The sequence below is a fragment of the Rhineura floridana genome, chromosome 19 (assembly GCF_030035675.1).
Source record: "Rhineura floridana isolate rRhiFlo1 chromosome 19, rRhiFlo1.hap2, whole genome shotgun sequence".
Taxonomy (NCBI): Eukaryota; Metazoa; Chordata; class Lepidosauria; order Squamata; family Rhineuridae; genus Rhineura; species Rhineura floridana.
The window spans coordinates 28,231,229-28,244,367 of record NC_084498.1 but is presented as its reverse complement, the minus strand read 5'-3'; the positions used below and the strand labels follow the sequence as shown (position 1 = coordinate 28,244,367).

Here is a 13,139-nt window from a genome sequence, read left to right as displayed (position 1 = left end):
AAAAGATCAAACAAAACAAGGAGCCCTTGTGCCTCCCTTTAGACACTGACGTTAGGCAGGAACGTTGGCCAGGAAGGAAGGAAGGAAGGAAGGAGGGAAGGAAGGAGGGAAGGAGAGAGAGTTCCTGGAGTTAGTACAAGGAGAGGCCACCTTTATAACAGTCTTTGCCAACCTGGTGCCCTCCATATGTTTTGGATTACAGCAGCCCTAGGCTGGGGTGTGGCTGATGGGAGTTGTAGTCCAAGGGCACCAGGTTGGCAAAGGCTGGCTTAAACCCTATCATTCCCACATGTCAGTAACTGCTTCTGTTTGTAGATAATCCAATTAAGTAAATGTGTATATTTTATTTGTCTGGTGAGGTAATATGTATTATATTTTTTAAAGGCTTTGCATTTTCTTTACATGGTGGACAGTGCAACTTAGGGCACACTACTGACAAGCTCTTCAAGTTAAATATTAAGCCTCTTAAATAAAACTCTGTTGGAGGAAGAATGACTAATATTTAACTTTAATTCAAGTTTAAACAAAAATCATTTGTGTGCAGTCTCCCTTTCCAGCAGCATTCTTTAATCATCAACACTGCTGCGGTATAAAGTGTAAAGGCAAAAGGAGGGCAGATTTAGGATGTTCGGTGCCACGAAATCCAATTGAAATTTATTTACAGGGACGAGGAACCTTGTTCTGAGGGCTTAAACAGGCCTCCCCATGTGGGCCCTAAGGCCATTTTGGCCAAGCCACTCGCACCTGCCTTCCAGCTAAAGATCCGGCTCAGCTGAAATGGGATTTACAGGGCGCCTGAGGGCACCTTATTATGTTCTGCCCAGGGCTTTACAAGACCCAACAACCAGTTTCTTGCCAAGCCCATAGCAAAGTGCTCTGCAAGACTGTCGGTCTTGCCTATACATTTTAGGCAATTTATAGGCCACTTTTCAATTGAAGATGGGCCAAGGAATCCTATATGTTATCTACACTGTAGGGGACATCCTTGCCATTATGCCAGAGCAATGCCCCCCAGCCCCCCATGCCCTGCTGAGCCCAGGAAAGGAGGGGGACACACCGCTCACAAAAACCACCCACTGGCAGATGTGCCTCTGGCATCCATGGAAACACTGCAGACGCCAACCAAGAAGGTGCCGAGGACGACGGCCGCATGGAGAGAGCCAATGAACTGGCATAGATAGGGATGCGCCCTCCTGGCACCACAACATAACTCACATGATTTTGTTGCAACCCACCCTGGGACCTCATGGGGAAGGGCAGGTAAGAAATCTTATAAACAAACAAACGGACATGCACAATGACCCCCCCCCCAGCACCTCCCACTTCATGAACTCCTGCGGTGCAGGAAGACACAACCCCAGTGCTGGGAGCCATTGCAAACTCTTTTGATGCTAAGAAATGGGTGACATCTGAAGAAGCCAGTGTGGCTGCCCAGGGACGTCTTTGGTGAGTGGAAACTTGGAAAATGGCTTCTCTAGACTAGGACATGGAAGGAGGCGCATTTCACCAAGGAGGAGGGGCCAGACATGTAATGATGGTGTTGGGAAGGCTAAAACCTGGGCTTGCGAGAGAGAATAAGACTTAAAGTTCCTGAAACTGGGTTAGGCCCAAGAGGCCCCATCTAGGCGAGCCTCCTGCTCTCACGGTGGCCAGCCAGATGCCACTGTGGGAAGCGGCCCACAAGCAGGACCCTGAGCACAAGAGCATTCTACCCTCCTGTGGCTTCCAGCGTTCAGAGCTATTGACTGCGTCAGACAAAACAACAAGATTATGAACCATCCCATGTGCAGAAGGCAATAGGACTGAGGAGTTCAGGACTTAATAAAGGTGACCCAACATATTAGCCAAACCAAATCTTCTTAGGAATTCAAGCTGCTCACTGATTTCGGTGGGACTTTCTCCCTGGGAAGCCTGGACAGGATTGCAGTCTTAGTTATATAGTTATTAATGGCAAATTCTTGTCCTGAGGACCGTTTCCATAATAAAAGCATTTCTGAGTGTGGTTCTCAGGCTGGGAACAGACCTTGAGAGCCTTCCTGTGCTCCGAGAGTCATTCCCCGCGCTCTGTACACGCTGCACACTCAAGGGCAGGAGGAAGGAAAGGCCAAGCACTGGTCTTGCTTTGGAGTCCAGCTCCTGACGGGGGTCACATAGCTGAACTCTCCTCTTCAAGTTCCTTTTCTATTCTTAGCTTCAACTTTCAGCAACATCTCCTCTGATGGCTTATTTGTTTGCAAAGCAAACTACAGGACGTGCATAAGGAGGAGTAGTGGAATTCTAGCCATTAAGATGAAGAATCTGAAAAGAATATCCTGTGTGGAAGAATGAAGGTGATTTTTAAATATATATATTTCCTTTACACACAGTAGAGCCCCTACCTCAGCACAGAGAATCTCCCCTAGTTTGCTACAAGGCCATCAGATCATGAAAGTCAGACCAAAAATTAGTCATTCTTACAGGACAGTGCCGTGTTGTTGTTGTTTTTTAGGGGGGAGGAATCATCCAGCCAGCAAACATTACCCAAGTACAAAATGTAACTGTGGCTCAGAAAGCACAATCACCTTGTGCCAAAAATGTGTGCAACTTGCTGCACTCCAGAGAGGGAAGAAAAGGCATTTTGCCTGGATATGGCGCTTGGACCACCCACAAGATGGCCCCTCCCAAGTGACAGATGTGGAGGTCCCATTAAAAGGCAGTGCATTGTTGACTACTTGGTGAACAAGAACAGTTTGGATTTTCTTCCTCAGGCATCAAAATGCTGTGGGCAGAGTGCAGAAAAGGCGTAGTGTCCTCGTGCAAGGTCAGCCAATGCATTGGTCAGCGCATGCCTCCATCGCCTTTGGAGGTCACCCCAGTGATGTCCTGAAGCAGGTCTTTCTTGCTGGTGGCACCACAACTGCAGAACTCCTTCCCTAGGCAGGCCTGCTAATCTCATTTTAGGAGTTGCTAGGGAGTCAGTGAAAACTTTTTTCCCATTGCAAGGGGCTTTTGGGTACCAAGTTTGGTTAATTGGTTTGTATGAATGTTTTTAAGGCTAATTTTAAGGTTTGCATTGTAATTTCAATAACAGTTTCTTGCCTTTGTGGCACTTGTAGCATATGAGTATCTTAAATTAACAACAATGGCATTTTAGCCTTTGTGTAAAGTTCCTGTAACTTCAAGACCCTTTGCTCAGCGGTGGAGCCCCTGCCTTGCACGCAGAGGTCCTGGCTCAATCCCCAACAGCAGCATCTCCAGGTAGGGCTGGGAGGGGCTCCCTCCTGAAGCCCCGGAGAGCCACTGCTGCCAGTCAGTGCAGGCAATACTGAGCTAGAATGGACCTACGGTCTGTCTCAGTAGAAGGCAGCTCCCTGGTCCCTCTTTTGAAGAAGTAGAAAAATCCCACTAGCCGGCAGGAAGAGTTACGCTCACTCTGCCACATCCGCAGCCCTGATCAGAGCCCCCGCCCCTGGCCCGGCTGTCCAGAGATGCGATCGTGGCTGTCCCAGGTGACCTCTCGCTGGGTTCTCAGAGACCTGGCTTGCAAATAACTACAGAACTAATCCCGGATCCAGGCCGAGCCCGGGAAAACATCCCAGACTCAAACCTGCTGCTGAAACACAAAGCAGGCAAGGCAGGAGGGAAGGTCTGGAGGCAGCAGGCTGGATGTCCCTGACGGAGGAAGCCCTTGCTCAGCCTCTCGCAGGCCTTGCTGGTTGTCACACGGAGCACATGTGCCACTGCCGCCACCTTCCCTCTGCCATTCCTTGGAGAAGGGCACAGGTCTGCCTCTCACACACACCCTCTCCATCTCTCAGAAGGACATGAAACCAAATGGTCAGAGTCCTGGACTCCTGATGGCGCTCCAAAAAAACTGGGTGTGGTTCCTCCTGTTTGCAAAGGAGCACCATGCCCACAGGGCAGGAGGAAGCCGTGCCCCATCAACCACTTAATGCCATGTGGTCTCCCAGAGAGGCTTGTGTGTTTGCCCCCTTTCTGGAATCCAGCCGGGGTCACAGCGGAGCCAGGAGCTCTCTCTACAGGGCTGAAGCTGGATGACGGGAGCGCTAGGAACAGTAGGCCAGATGAGAGCTATGTGGCAACAGAAGGGAACAGCCGGGGGGGGGGGGCTCAGTAGGAACAGCTGACCCCCCTCCCAGCATCTGCCGCCTGACTCACTGTCTAATGGTAGAGCCAGCCCTGCTGACTCTCAGAGAGATGGGACTGCTGAGAACTTAATCCTTTTCAACAGGGAAATGGATACATTTATGAGAACTTCACTGGGGTTTTACAGCCATCAGCAGAGGCTGGTGTTTAGCTTTTGGGCCTAATTGTGCTTGTCTAGATGGCTGCGGGATTTCCTGCTTCAAGTTACAGCTTTCTTTTCACCTAAGCATTATCAGGGTCATTTTATTCCAGGGGGGATTAGCTGGTGCTTTTGCTGAAGTGCTGGCCAGAGATCCAGTGAGCCTCTTCCCTGCACAAGGAAACCGTCAGCAAGAGGCGCCTGAAGGAGTGGAGAGGGGAGCAGCGCAGACAGTGACTGGAGGCTAGAATGAAGAAGGTGAATCCTGAGTCAATGAAAAATCACACATTACAGCTGCTGCAACAGGCAGAACACAATTAAATGGTCCACCAGACCCCTCAGCAATTTTCAAGAGGGCCGTGGTGGTGGTGGGAATTGGGAGCCGCCGTCGCAGGGAAAACAGATCATGTGCAGCAGCCGCTGCTGGGACTGACCCTGTTCAGGAATGGCGCCACCAAGAACATCTGCGGAGAGCCTGAAGGTGGATCAGGCCACGGTGGTCCCATCCAGCCCATCCTCCTCTTCTCACAGCAGCCAAACAGATGTCTCTTCTGGGAAGCTCACAGCCAGGACCTGGACACAACCGCCGTACTCTGCCCTTCAGATTCCCAGCACCTGGCGTTCAGGGCACCCTGCCTCCAATAGTGGAGGGCAAACATAGCCATCGTGGCCAGTAGCCATTGATGAAAGATACCCAGCCTTCACCACCACGCAAACACATGCTGGGGGGGAGGACAGGACTATACAACACTGGGTGCCTGGCAAGAGTTAATTAAGAAATATTTAACCCCAAGACTGTGATTCCATCTGGATTCCATCTCCCCTCCCCCCCCAAGAACGAGTCTGACACCCTGCCATGACTGTTTTGTCCCTCATTATGTTACAAATCATTTCCACTTTCCCCAGCCCCCGTGAGCCACTTTTGGAAACAACAGCGACACGTTTCCCTTTGTCCATACAAACAGCTGGCCTGCCTCAGTCAGGGCTGAACCACGCTGCCTCAAGGGCTGTGATGATTACGATCCCGTTATACTGCCACACATGCCCTCTTCCTCCCCCGAGTAGCATTAACACATCTGCCGTAGCTGGAAAGATGCCGCAAAGGAGTTTCTGGGCACAGGAAGGGCCCCGCTCCAGCTCCAGCTGCAGGAAGCATTTTTCTTCTTGCAGATGGCAAGCTGTTACGCCCAGAGACACAGCAGCATGGATAACAGTTGCTTGAGGCAATGCCATTTCACCTCCCCACAAACGTCGTGCAAGCCACTCAGGATGGATGCACAACAGACAGGTCACCTGGAAGGCCCTTTACAGCCAGGGACCTACAGCAGCTCCCCACAACCCTGCCGCTGCCCTGCATGCCCCAAAAGGAAAGCGGGGATCCTTTTGTGCCCATAAGGCTCCGCAAAGCATTCTTCCTAACATGCATGAAAAGTGGCTTATAAGCAGCAACCATAAAGTCAAAAGCAAATTAAAATAAAAATGAGCTAAAAATAAATATACTTCCTCTTTGGGCTGTAACTTTGGTCTTCTCTGGCAGAGTTTTGGGTGGACATTCATCTGGGAGGCCAACAGTTTTCAGTTAATTGCTAATAATCTTGCTAGTTTTGTAGACACCAGGGGGCACCCTTGCCCATGATTTCTCAGCAAATTTAGGACCAGTAAAAACGCAATTTCTTAGGGCCCATCAGTGATCAGAACATTTCTGGGGGTGATTTTGTTGGTAATCTCAAATTCTTCATATTCCTTCTTAAGATGCATCCACACTATAATCCAGTCATCAACAGATGATTTGCAAGGGCATACTTGTGCTCATGTGGCGCTCTGCTTAATTTCGTTTCAGTCAGGCTTGTGCAGGAGAACTTCCATCTGGATCCTGACTGTGTGTGAAGTGTTTTCTACCCCCTAAAGTAACAGAGCAAGCAGCTTTGGTGGAGAGCCCCAACGTTAGAGCCCGCGCTTTGCAAGGTCTCAGAGTCAGCTCCAGCATCTCTAGTTAAAAGGATTGGCCATGGGAACAATCTCTGCTGGAGATTTTGGAGAGCTGCTGCCTGTCAGAGTAGCCAATACTGGGGGAGGGGTTCCTAGAGGGGCAAATAGTCTGGCCTGATAGAAGGCAGTTTCTTCTATCCTAGTTTTACCTGTTTTCTTCAAATCCAGGCTCCGTTACAGATTTATTGGGAGCCTGGGCAAGTTCCTATCAATCAGCCGCACCTGTAAAATGGGAACAGCAGCAGCAACAGATATCAGAGGCTCATACTGGGGAGAAGAAAAAGTCCATCAGCTTTCTACACTTTTATCAAAATTTTTGTTAGCTACAGTACAAACATTAAAGTGGACTGAACTCCAGAAGAACCAGAAACCGCCACTGAAGACACTTTACTGTGGCGTCCATCCCTGTTTACAAAGGAGCTGGCTCTTTCCCAGAAACAGATGAACAATGTTCCAAATGGGAGATGTGGAAATGTGCACCAGACGCTGAAATGTAAGCTGTTAGGTGTGTGTCTCACTCTCGGCCCAGGATGCCACCCTTGCACCCAGGATGCATCTGGGGAAGCACAGCCAGTAGGGCAGCACCCGGATTGTAAAGCAAGGCAAAGCAGGGGGTTTGGGTGGCAGATTCCAGAGGGCTATAATTTTCCTGCCTTCAATCAGGTGCCGTTCATTTTTGTTTGTGAATGAACAGGTGTCAATTTGACTATCTGCTGCAGGTATAAGAGTGCCCAAGTTCTCCAGCCAGTTGGCGGAAGCTGCAGCCCAAAGCAGCTGGGGGGCACCAGGTGAGGGGGCGCGACTGCCCTAAACCCACTCCAAAGAGCCAACATGTCTCTCAAAAGGAAAAAGAGAAAGCTGCAGCAAGGGGGAGGGCCGGGCTGTGCCCGTTGTGTTTCAAGTGCCTTTTTAGGAACAATCTGCTCCTGGGACCACAGAAAAAATCTCTCTCTCTCTCACACACACAGAAGACCGGGACACATGTTCAACTGGAGGAAGCAGCTTCTTCCCGTTTGCCGGCTCCGGCTGCCACTGAGCTCATCTTCCTGCTTCCCCACTAGGAGTGCCACAACCAGCCACTCACCCACCCAGGCATTGCTGAGGGGAACCCACCAGCTGATCCTTTTGCTCTCAGGCAATCCTGGCCAACCCTCCGCTCTTATTCGCGTTGGCTGGAGCCCCTCCATTCTCCAGCAAGAACAGGAGGCGGGTTCAAGAGGCACCAGCCTGGCACTTTCACACTTCATAGCCTCCCAGCCCCTTTGCTTTTTAATTCCCCCAAATAACTGAATGGCTTCACTGTCCCTCTTGGATTTTCTTTAGCTTATTTTGGATAAGATCATCCATATAGTACCAGAGATGCTTAATCTTTGTTTTGGGAAAACTGGTGGAAAGCATTACTGAAGATGAACACCACCAAGCTTATATAAGAACAAGTCTTGCTTGACAAGCAACCAGCATGGCTTCCACAAAGGGAAGTCCTCCTCTCTAACTAACCTTAGCCAGGCATGCGGACGGGGTGATCTGGTAGACACTGAATTCTTGGACTTTCAGAAAGCTTTTGCTCAAGTTCCTCACCACAGAATCCTAAGTAAACGTAGCGCTCATAGAATATGGGGACAGGCCCTTTTCTGGACCAGTAACTGCTTATAGAGCAGGCAGCAGATGTCCCGGATATTTCACAGCAGCCTGTCAACTCTGCCCTCTGACTCGGTCAGGGCATGTTTCGATTCCATGCAGGGCTCGCACTTCCTGAACGCTCCTCCTCCTCCAGAGGCTGCCTGGACGGGACCCTCGCAGGGAAGCAGCAGGACATAAACTGGGGCAAGCCTTGGTCTAGTGCCACAGTTGCGGCCTCTCCGACTGACCGGCATGGCACTGCCCTTGCCCGCCATGTCTTCCTGCAAGGACCAGCCAAGGCATCGTCGCCCCAAGGAGAGACTCCAGTGCGATGCTTGTGCTTCGGGTGGCTCGCTGTTTCCCAGCAGCTCCTCTCTGATGAATGCAAACGTCCAGGACTGCACAAAGTTTCCTGGCTTCACACTTGGCTAGACAACTGAGGGACCATGGAGGATCCCAGTTCCTACCTGGTGACACTGGCTTTAATTCACGACTGACGGCTGCCAGTTCAAGAGCCTCAGGGCCTGCAGCTGCGTTGCCAGGGGCCCCTTGTTTGAAGAAATATAAAGGGCCACAACCACCCCCACCCCATCTCAGGAAGGGTCACACTCCAGAGGGTGCTTCAGGGACCAGAGTCCCAATCTCAGGAGAGACAAGCCTCTTTGCTCAACACTCTCCAACAAGGGCAGGGTTGTAGGCTCAGCACAATCCAAATAAACCAAGGTCAAGCGGAGAGGAACAGTCTTGGTCCACAGCGTGATCCAGAGGCCACGGTCAATCTCACGGGACCCTCAGCAAGGAGGGGAAGACGAGGGCTGGGAACTCAGAGCCAGAGACCTGTTTTGCTTCCAGCAACTGGAAGGCTCGAGAGGGAGGCCTTGTGGACTCCGGCCTTTGAGACAGCCGCTGGTGGCTCAGGGATTCGCTTGCTCACAAGGAGACTCCTTACTCGTGAGTCAGATGACGGCTCTGGGTCCACAGGCACATGCCACTGTGTTGCTTTTGGCGCCGGTGTTCCCGAGGACGAGGTGGTGGCCCCATCACTTTGGCTCTTCAGCAGCTTACATCTCACACCAGGCCCTGGCAGCGGATGCTGCTCCAAGGGGCCAAAAGGGGCACTTGCCCCACCAACCGCAGCCAGCCCCATTTGCCAGCCTGCTTGCTTACATCCCCAAGGAGCGCCCTGCAGCAGCTGGATCAGGCCAATGGGAGGCCCACCTCGTCCAGCATCCTCTTCTCACAGGGGCCAACAAGATGCCCCAAGGGGAAGAAGCCCCCAGCAGTGGCCCTGCCTGCCATCTCCCTCTTCCGCAGCCTCACTGTTGCCCCTTGTAGAGCTCAGCGGGGGGGGGGAGGCAGAGGATGGGTGGACGAGCCTAGGAGGAATTGGCTCTGCCGTCCGCCCTGCCAGTCCCAATGGGCACCGGTTGCCACCGGGCACCATTCAGCCTTCCGTTCAGGGTTGCCTTTCCTCTGCTCCGCTCCATGAGCAAGGCATCACATCCCCAGGTTGCTGTTCTGCCTCTTTGCCACAGTTTGATGACACATTGACCCAGGCCAGGTGGGAGCCACTTCAGAGTCCTTAGCAATCAATCAAATTAATTCAGTCCCGCAAAGTAAGTTTTTTCCCTTCATAGCCTAGAGAGATCTCTCACGCTTCAGCTGGGCACAAGCAAACTGTTTTATCAGAGGCTGAGGACCTTGATATGTGCACCTTTTCGACAGTCAGTCCACACCAGCAAATGTCCTGCCATCTGTGGCTGTGGAGAGATGCCTGGCCTCATGGCGGATGATGTTCTTCCTCCGAAAGTTGAAGAACATAATGCAGGCTTGAGCGATACTCCCCATGGGTCTTCCTCGCGTTCTGGGTTTGTCAGATACCTGAGCTCCACCCCATTTCCCACCTCCTTGGCTTATAAAAATGCACCCACTAAATTATTAACTGGGCTTTGGCAGCTGTGAACCTATCATGCATGGATGATGTTAAAGAGCTCTGTCAGCGTCCAGATTGCCAAGGTGCTGTGTTTGTGCATTTCTCCCACATGAACAAGCCCATCATTTACAATCTTCTTTGGAGCCCCCTGTCTGGGTGACCTCCCCACTGTTTGAGCTTAAGCAGGCAGCTGCTGGCAAAAGGCCTTGTTCGTTAGTGGGGCCCAGACCGTGGAACAGGAGTGGCTAACTTGTGGGTCATATCCAGACCCCCCTCACCAAAAAAAATTCCGTGCGGCCCCATAAAACTCCATCCCAAAATCTGACTTCTGGAAAAAGTGTGCAATTCCCCCCCCCGCCCGGTCCTGTTGCCTGCCTCTCTCTTGGGTGCCAGCCAAAGTCTCCTCAGTTCACTTAGGCTTTTAATAACATTTCGCTTTTTAAATTGGAACTCTTGCTTAGAATTAGCGACTTACTTGTTTTTATCAGGCGTTCCTCTTAGATTTTATGGATCATTGTTATTGCTTATTTAACAGTGATCCAGTTATGGTAACCCAGCCCAAGACTTTGGTGAGACGGCAGCATATAAACTGTGGGAAATAGACGAGCGGAGCCATCCCCGACATCCAGGCATGCCCCCCCCCCACTACCAGTTCCGACAACACAACAGGCCTGCAACCAGGTTGGCTCCTCCCCAACCCAGGCTCAGGGTATGGGGTACTGTTACATGACAGCAAGTTGTCAATGACTGAACTAGTTGTGCTTTTCTTTCACTGTTGGGGGGGAGGGCTATTTGGATTTTATTTCCTTTCTTTCTGCCTCAGGCACCTAAATTAACTGGATCATCTCTGATGCAACAAACATTTCCTGCAAGCCAAAGCAGCAGCCTCCGGGTCATAGAAGAGAACAGCTTTATTCTTACAGACAGTTTGGCTATGGCATTATTATGGCCCTTATCCATCTTTGGAGCACTGAAGGAGGCATTCATTTGAAACAAGATGGGGGGGCGCGCTTGCCTTGTGCTGTGTCAGCCAGCTGGCCAGAAGGGGGCCAAAGGAACCCAGGGAAGGAGCACCACAAAAAATGCCACCACCTTTGCTTTCACGTTTCTGCTGAGAACTACAAAACCTGCTTTTAAAGCTGAGAACTAGGATATCTGGGAAAGATCCACAAGCAATTATTTGAATCCTGCTCACAAAGCTTTCCTAACATATCTAGGGAATATCCCCCCCACCAGCACTTACTCTTCCGCAGCAATCAGATTAGCCCATTCCCTACACCTGGTCCCCTCCCTCCTCTGCCCCCAAACAGGATGGTGGGAATGTTCCTGACAGGGGGCCCTTCCAGACTAAATCCCACCAGAAAATAGCAAGAATAACATACCAGAAAATTCAGGTTGTGCAATTATGGTTGATTTGGCATTCTTGCACAACAAACCCACTTCCCCAAATATCAGACTTTTTGTGATAAGAAAAGTGATGAATGACGCACTGGAAATGTGGGATAACATCTGTCTGGCACAGCATTGCCTATCCTCCCTGCAAACAATCAGAGTGATGTTCGATAAATAGCCAACATCATCTAACTTCCCTGCAAACTTTGTGCAAATTAGAATGGAATGCTCAACAAACAGGTCACCTGGAAGCATCCACCAGTCTTGCACTCCTGACCTGATTTGCTCCATGATGCAAGGATGTGGAGTTGCATTGAACAAGCTAAGATATTTGCATGACAATCATTGAAAAAAACACATCCCCCTCTCCCTCAAGAAAAGAGGGGAAGACAGAGGACAACAGAGCTGCCTCTGCCTCTCCTGAAGCCTGATCCTGGGAGAGCCTTTGGCAGAGTCCAGGGCGAAGGGCTGCAGGCGCCCTTCCTGGTGGGAGCATTTCTGCTGGCAGAACCGTGGCTTGCTATTTTCCCACACTCTCTGCTAGTACGGGTGGATCTGCGGGTGACTGACCCAAAGATCTCTGTGCTCTGGAAAGAGAAGAAGACCTGAATCTCCCTGAATGTGTTTTTCAGCTGTGTAGGACAACTAAGCAGAAGGCCAAGAAATGAAGGACCTCCCCCCCCCCCGCCCCCCACATGCACAAAAGAGCCTTAAAAACAGCCACCAAGAGAGGGCCAAGTTGCTGCCCTGAAGGAAGAGGGGAGGGGCCTGGGGGGAGTTGATGGGGCAGAGGGAGAGTCCCCTCTTCAGACACAGGGCAGCAGTCAGGGGCAGCTCAGCTCAGAGGAGGGCCTCAGGGACACAAACTGCCTCATGAGTTGTTGTCAGGCCTGCCTCCTCTCCGTGCCGAAGGCTGAGGGTGTCACGGGCAGGGTGCTTCACCGCAAGCACGGCTGGCTGAGCTGGCTGGGAGAGGCCAGCAACAGGATCACAGTCACTCTGCAGTTGGTTCCCCACTGTGGCTACTTTGGGGGGGGGATTTAGACAGGGATAGAGGAGAAATCGGATTCAGTTTGCACTTAGAGGTGAACTTGCCTAATTTGCACTTTCCAAAGCAGGGTGCAACCAAAACGCAGCCATCCTTCAAAACCAGCGCTTCTCCAAGCTTTGCAATGCCACTCGCCAGCCAAGGAATGTGGCCAAAAATGCATAGACTCGGGGAAAGTGGGCATAAGAATGCGTATCTATTAGTGAAAATAACATACAAAAATACACTATATTAGCAATATTAAGGAGAATTGCTTGCAAAAACTGGCATATTTGTCAAAACTGTAGAAAAATGTGTTAATTAGGTGAAATTCACAATAAAATGCTGATGAACTGGAAACTGATGTGGAAATGTGGAGAACTGAATTTAAGACTTGAAAAATGAGATACAGAGAGAAACCAGCAGCAACACACAGGACCAGAACCAACCAGAACCACTGAACAGGCACCACCATCCACTCCACAGCAACCACCTGCTATATAACAAACCCATGATGGGGCATGCGTGTGTGAACATGGGGCTTTTGTTGCTTTCAGAGGGTGGGATTTTATTTCGAGATGCAGAATTCCACTTCCCTGTAAGTCCGCCTACGTAAAAACCTCTTCCAGAAGATGGGCTTTTAGTTGCCAAACAGGGTTATATTTAGCTCTGTGTTTACTTGCATTGCAAGTGACGAATTTTGGGCTGGTCCTCTACTGCTACCCTGTGAGCCTCCAACAAGGGTGGGGGCAGGAGAGAGATGGGAAGAGGGGAGGGGGCCCACTGGCCTGTTTCCAAGGGCCCCACTCTCATCTTCTGGGATTCTCACAAGGGATGCTGGACTAGGGGCACCTCGGCCTGATCGAGCAAGATCCCCCTCCTCCTCCACGTAA

At 50.9% G+C, this 13,139-nt stretch overlaps 1 long non-coding RNA gene across 1 annotated transcript; it reads left to right on the top strand.

Moving 5' to 3' along the window:
• The first annotated feature begins 2,052 nt into the window (after positions 1-2,052).
• On the top strand, positions 2,053-5,780 carry LOC133373300 (uncharacterized). The gene is made up of 2 exons (XR_009759643.1): positions 2,053-2,330; positions 4,399-5,780. It is a non-coding gene; the product is annotated as an uncharacterized LOC133373300 (long non-coding RNA).
• Positions 5,781-13,139: the final 7,359 nt, after the last annotated feature.